The following is a 7394-nucleotide window of genomic DNA, read 5'->3' on the forward strand; positions in this document are numbered from 1 at the left end:
TAGTCATTACCTCTACAAAAGGTTGATAAATGACAGATAAGGTGCCACACAGAGTGCATCTCAGCACTGTGGAATACAGCAAGTCATTCAGTTTGTGGACAAACAGCACAGACACTGGCAAGCAGGCAGAAGAGGGCACTGTTTTCAACACTGTTACATAGAGTACACAGAGTACAGTACAATCATAAAAGCATCACTGAACAAATTCACCTAGAGTTAAATTTTTTTTTAAATTTATATTATTTTTTCCAAAATTCACGTCTTTCTGCAGTGTTAAATTTGATGCATTCAAACATGCTTTTCTTATCAAGGCGGCCACTGTCTGTCCTGTGACCAGAAAGAAAAGTAGCTCTGTACGCGCTCCATTTGCTCCACGTGTTAAGGTGTCTATTATGTGTGAAACAAGCTATTTTTCTTTAGCTGTGCCTTTTTGACTCTGATGACATAATGCTGTGGGGAGAGCTGGTACTCGGGAAACGCTCCGCTCCTACTTTTATACACCTATTTAAGAACAGCAGCCTTTCACACCAAGTTCAGCAGGAAGAAGCAGTAAAATTAAATGGGAAAGGTCTACAGTATTTCATAATTAATAGGCAGCAGTGAGAGGAGAACAGTCCACGTTGACGTAAAAAGATCAACAACGTATAAAAGTGATCATTCATTCTCCAGAAAATCACAGACAAAAAAACCCCAGTGCCCTATGTTGTTCCTTTAAAAAAAGAAACCAAAATCATAACAAATTTGAAATACGTGCCAAGCTTTTTAAAATCTTTGATTGCTTTACTTTATTTGGCAGTCCTACAGAGCCTCTACTCTCCTTGCCTATATGATCTAATTTGTTACTGAGGTGGTCCCCAGCTCGTACCTGGTCACCACCTGCAAGCAGTACTGTAAATTACTTGGTGGGCTTAATTGCCCATGTCCACTGTGTTACTATAAACTACTAGCACTGTGCTAACTCTATTCTCAGGTACTTAATCAAGGCCACCAGATTTATTTCCATGCACTAACTCTGGGGACAACTGCAAGCAGGTCTGAGTAATTGGATTTTTTTTTTTTTTTTTGCATCTAAATTAACCACCTATTCTTAGTGAGAACTGGAGTTTGGAAATGATAACAATAATGATATCAACCAAAACCATATGAGGCCTTGCCTTTCATACTGGGAGCTGCATTATGCACAATAGAGCCAGATGTTGCTCGCACTGACCTTACCTGGGGGGGTATGGTGCCATTATGCCAATCACACACTGCAGCACTTTAAGTCACAGACCTAAGTTGGACTGGAGAAACTCAATTATTCAGGTTCTTACCTCACACATACAAAGCAGTAGCAATGGGTATTGAGTTTAGTTTAGTTCTTCCAGCATTCACCTAAGGCAGCAAAGCACAAGAAAGAAATGAATAACCACGCATGAACTTGGACACATTTCCAAGTACAACTGCTGTTTTTACTAAAATCCTTTGACAAACTATTTCAGTAAAAAGCTAGCAAGACAGGCAGATATTGATTCAACAAAGATACTTTTTTCTCTCTTCCTGTGAACACAAACAAATAACTGTTACAAGATTAAAATATACACATACAGATTTAATTAGGCCAGTTGACTAATACGGTTACATTACACTTCAAGAAGTTAGCAAGTGACTCCAGCGCATATGGGAAAGAACAAAAAACCCCAAAACACAAACAAAAAACGTTTCCAACATAAAGTAAAATAAATTAAATGCTAACAATTTCATTAGGATGTGCTATATGAATTACATACATTTAGCTTCTAAAAAAATTATATGTTTTCCCATTTCAGTTTCTTTCATTAAGTGACTGCACATAGTAGTGTGTAATATAACTCCTTTTAGTCAGTGCAGTAGACAAAGCAGCGGAGGGCGAGAGAAGAGTGAGCACTGGGCAAGCAGAGGGGATGTGGTCTATGTAGGGATGTCAGAAGCATAATGGGGAGCTGAGTCATAGGTTATAAAAAGCTGTCATCAGGGATTTCTGTCCTCAGCAGCTCATCACACAGGACCTGTGAATTATTTATTACTCTGGAAACTCACGTGCCCCTTTACTCCACGCCGCTTGGTTTACTGCACTTCCCTTTTCTTGGGCTTGTTAAATAAAAGCATACCATTTAGGTGCTGTTATTAAAGTCTTTAATAGGATAGAGTATAAAAACAGAAATTAATTTTATTAATGTGACTATTTTGCTGATTTCATATAATGGATATAATAAATTACTGCCAGTGCATGCTCTTAATGAGAACATTTATTTACAATTAAAGTGTTTGGATTATTAGGATGTGCCCTGTATTTGTTCTGCCCTCGGTCCAAATGACCACCTAATTAGCACTAATGCAATGCATTAATAAGGGTGATTGTTATTAGATCTGTTTTTTGTTTTTTTTAATAAATCACAGAACAATCCCACCAGCAAAAAGTCTGTAGTCTTGAAAAGGAATGGAACGAATGGAAACATGACAACCAGGCATCTCACATTAAGTTACATTTTCTTTTTTTTAATATATGTCAAACTTTTTAAGCCATGAAGTAACATACACCATCGCCAGCATAGTCCAGAAATTACTTTTTTTTAAAAAAGAAGGAAAATCTACTGCCCCGCTAAATCAGTCTCACTTAATTTTTTCCCCTTGGTTTTTGATAGCAAAGTCAATGCAAATCAGCTCAGGCATTTTTCCTCACTTTGTTTTGTTCTTGGTATATGAAAATGGTTAAAAATCCCATGGGTCAGTGAAAATGATCCCTCCACTCCAGTCGCCTGCTCTAAGTCAGCCAAAACATTCCAGACTTCAAAAGACGGCTTTGCCTACCAGGGCCATTTCAGTGTCCCAACCTCCACGGCCCAGGAGGACTTGGTTATTTGGATAAATTAATTTCTGGAGTCTGCCTGAGTTGCAAAAACAACCTCCTGCCTGACAGCAAATTAGTCTAACAGAAAAAAATAGAAAATATATAAAGTTAAAGAGAACACCCACTTTTTTTTCTTTCTTTTTTTTGCTTGTTTACTGACAGCTCTGTTGCACTCATGCTTTTACATGTTTCTGGAAATTTTTAATAAAAGAACAAAAAATATTGTTGAAGATATCTGTAAACCTATCTGCTGGCAGGTGAAGAGTTTCAACAGTCAGCATCAGCACAGAGGCTGTAAAGCATACTGTGTACAGTACACAGCTGACAGGCTGTATACCATAAAACAGACTCATGTAAAACTTTAACAACTGTCAGTGGTATTGAAAAAAAATGATATAAAACTGAAATCTGCCGAAGCCTCAAACATATGTAAAAGAGAATAATATAAACCTGAGAGCACAGACTGTGAAAATGAGGGAGGAAAACGGTTACGGAGGAAAAATTATGCAAACAGATGAAGACAATCCAGAATTAATGGTCCGCAACATTTTCAGGCACTCAAAGAGCTGTCCAAGGACACCATGGGGGAGACTGCATGGCCCCAGTAATAGGAGGAGCATGTAACTTCAAAAGTAAGGAGAACAGACTGGAGAACTTTCCTCTGAAGTCAAGTCTTAAAGAAAACGTGAAGCATATGTACAGTACAGTAGGGAATCTAGTACATGTGTGAATGAAAATTGTTCTCCTCATTGCTGCAGACATGATACATTGCAGTATTTCTACTGCACAGCCACACTTTAAAAAAGTGATGGATTTCTGAACTCAGATCTTTGGGTTGCAGCTGTTCCACCTCAGGCCACTGAGGATACACCCCCCCCCCCCACCCCCCCCCACACACACACACACACACACACAACAGAAAAGAAAAGAAATTGGGTCAAAACAAAACAAGATATTCCACAATTTCAATAAATGTGTCCATAAAATACGGTATTCAGAGGATGTGAGATCACCCTATGAAATATAAAAAGCTATAAAAAGTATTGACCACAAGTCACAATAAATATGTCATTTACAATGTTGTGGATTTTGACCATGTTCCAGACCCCTCTTATAATAGATGATATTTCTGAAGGGCAGTCCACGGAAAGGAACATTAAACTGTGGCTTTGTCAAATGACGTAATCAGAATGAGAAGACTATTACAGAATAATCTTATAACAATGAATCAATTAATCAAAAGGAATGGCAGCTATTTTGATAACAGGTTGATTGTTTTAATTATTTAGGATATTTTGAAGCAAAAAATACCAAATGCTACTTCTTTTTTATTATTTCATATGTGAGGATTTGCTGCTTTTCTTCAACTAAATATTGAGTGTTTAACTGTGTATTGGTTCAAACATTTTTACCACATCATAAATGATGTTAATGCTGTTTAACAATGTTTAATGTTTAACCATAAAAATAAAATAAAACCAAGTTTGGAAATAAATGGATGCTCATGTCTGTGCACTGAAGGCTAAAATACAACAAAACATCTAAAATTCAGGATACTGGTGAAGAAATTCAGCTTGATTATGAACATCAAGAGCCTGCACGCATGACACTGATTGGTGGGAATCAGGGAACCACCGCCTTTACACAGTAGGTCCAGAGAGCTGCTTAATTAGCAGTGCAGGGCTAGCAGAGGGCCTACCAGCGCAAAATTTGAATCGTGATGGCATAACTTTGACATAACCTACACTTCTGTCTTGCTGATGTGATTCAGCCATACATCACAAAAACTCTGAAGCATGAGAAAATGAAGACAAACTGTATCATACAGGAATGGGGAAAACAGAGGGGGAACACAATCTTTCCAAGGACTTTTGGTCTGAGGGAAGAACACCATGCATACTTGAGCCAATCCAACATGCACTAAGTGAGGAGAAAATGTCCATTTTTAACCTGTTATCCATCACTGTCAAATGCGGTGCACGGTTAAAAAAAGGGGGAAATAATTAAGCAGAAAAATGACTGCAGTCTGGGGCAGAATGGATGAGAGCGAAACTCAGGTACAGCTCCTGTCAACTTGAGCAAATGATATTTTGACAAATGTCTCTTACACAACTGGTACGTAGATCACTGCATTTCTGGGTGTAAAAACACGTTTTTATATATGTTATTGAGGTGAGTCAACACATGTAATGAATCACAGTGTAGTGCAGGGGCAGGCATAGGTCTTCTTTATTGCAAAATGTGGCTTGGTGCTGCTTTTTTACAAATTCAATTAAAAAAGTTCAGAAGTGTTCATACTCTTTGACGCATTGTCAATTTTACAGAAGGATAAACCGCTTGAAATAAAAGAAATTCAAAGAAAACTTCAAAACACTGAATTGCAATTAAAACGTTTACAATGACGTAACTAAAATAAACAAACCGATTCACAGTCACCCTAAAAGAAAAAGGCGCAGTTTAGGGAGCTTTAATTTCTCACTGAGCACCGATCCTGTGATTCAGAGGACTGTGAGGCTGCCCCGCTGAAAGTAACCCCGCTGTCCCCGCCCATTCTGGAAATGGCTCAATATCACGCTGTCAAATTCGCCACACAAGTCAAACAAATACCGAACAACTGCGCAGAAATGGCCAACAGAACAAAGACGAGGCGAAACGAGTGGTTTGACTGCTGCCTACCTTGCTGTTATGTACCGCCGCTGTCACCACATGCAACAAGTATCCATGTCCATAAAGATTAACGCCAGAGTCGGCTGGCCCGTCAACGTTTTTTTCTTTCTTTTGCTGACTGGAAAATAGGGAGGGGGTTTCAATCACGTAAAAATGCTTATCATTGTCCGTCATTAAAGCTAAACGTTTTCATGGCAGCGGAGTCGGAAGGTTCCAGTGAATTGGCAAGATATCCGCATGCGTCTGTGCGCGAGCGCTGCTCGCTGGTATCAAATGTGGCAGGCACGAGGAAAGCTTACCCAGGGTATAATTCACTTCACTTTTGGCTTCAACAAGAGGCTGTTACTTGTCGGTGTCATATAATTTAATATATATATTTTAACCGCAGTTGTTATCAGTAAGATTAGCCCACACCACCATTTTGGTTTGATAGCATAGTTTTATAATTAGTCAGAAAAGAAAATCATTCAATTGCCTTTTGAAAACAAAAATCCACTTTTTTAAATGACATTTGCTCTGGTGAGTCATAATATGATTATTTGTAGTTACAGTAATCCTCATGTCTCGCAATTTTTGGATATGAATTAGAGCGCCACCTACGGGAGCCATTGTTTAGTTATCGGTTTTTGGCTGTTAGTGTGTGTATGAATGCTTCCTAGTTTTTTTTTTCTTTTTTAGCATTTTAGTATAGCATAGTTTTAGACGATGACGAGGAGGAAATAAGAACAACAAATTCTGTTTATGAGGATTTCTTTTCAAACTGATTTATGCTCTTTTCTTCTGATATTGTTCCTTTCAAGGCTTGTAAAACAAGTCAAACTGAGTAATCTATAGAGGATGTATACACTATAACAAGAATACATATCAAGGGGGCCACCTGTAAAAAGAAAAACAACTTTATTGTATAAACTACTAGGATAAATTCTAGAAACATCTGTAATGTAAATTAATAATAATACATTTGCTCTTTATTCTGTTTGTGTTGCTGCAGTTTTCACTTTTAATTGAGTGTTACAAAATTCCAGTTCACTGGCAATATCAGGAATATGTTTTTCCTGCACTATAAAAACCGTTTCAATTTGAAACAGCAGCTGAATGAATGCGGCATTCATTCTTGCGTGAAAAGCCTCCATATAGTAAAGCGATTGTCATTCTGCTACTTTGATAATATCAAGTAATTGAGCTAGATGATTGGATGGACAGCCTCTAACAGCCTTCAGCAATACATCACAAGACAATTCTGATGATTTGTTGCATCAATTGACTGTTCACATAATCTCATTTGGGTCTGAAAATGCACTCATCCAAAGGTTCCAGTCCAGGCCTTCATTTTAGCACAGCAGCCAACACACCTTCAGATAAAGGGATGCGAGTGGATGAGAGAGTGCCACATATCCTTGAGAGCATTTTTTAATTTCTTAGTGCTCCATCTGTTGAAATGATAAAGTGCAGCTATAATGGAGTGCAACAAGATTAAATTAATCAGGTTTGTCCATTATACCGCCACAGGCTCTTCACAGATGATTGCAATTTTCTCTGTCAGGCCCATTATTGTAAGATCTGTTTAGTGGGTTGATGCAATTAAAATGGACTTAATGTAAATTTAACAATACAAATAACACTTCTGTCTGTGTATGTTTAAGAGGGGTGCGGCTGGAGGGTCCTGAAGTGCAATGGTAAACACCCACTGTAACCATTTTTAACTTCAAACAAACCAGGGTGCTATTTGATTAGCGTGGACTCTGTGATCAATAACTATGTTTCATGTTTTCATGTTCTCTGTGATGTCAAAGGATCCAGTTGCACAGACCACCCTTGTCTGGACATCAGCTGTAAGGAACACAACACCTTCCAGAGG

At 38.1% G+C, this 7394-nt stretch overlaps 1 protein-coding gene across 2 annotated transcripts in view; it reads right to left on the reverse strand.

Moving 5' to 3' along the window:
* The window catches only part of eya1 (EYA transcriptional coactivator and phosphatase 1), a 62688-nt gene extending 56916 nt beyond the window's left edge, over positions 1-5772 (reverse strand). For both annotated transcript variants that reach the window (XM_085468496.1, XM_085468495.1), the window contains exon 1: positions 5546-5772. The gene's annotated coding sequence lies outside the window, so the exon portion shown is untranslated. The remainder of the gene's footprint in view (positions 1-5545) is intronic.
* Between the last annotated feature and the right edge of the window lie 1622 nt (positions 5773-7394).

This window comes from Copadichromis virginalis, linkage group LG9 (assembly GCF_057382275.1).
Source record: "Copadichromis virginalis isolate Kocher_CV1m ecotype Utaka linkage group LG9, C_Virginalis_male_GT1.1, whole genome shotgun sequence".
In the NCBI taxonomy this organism is placed as follows: domain Eukaryota; kingdom Metazoa; phylum Chordata; class Actinopteri; order Cichliformes; family Cichlidae; genus Copadichromis; species Copadichromis virginalis.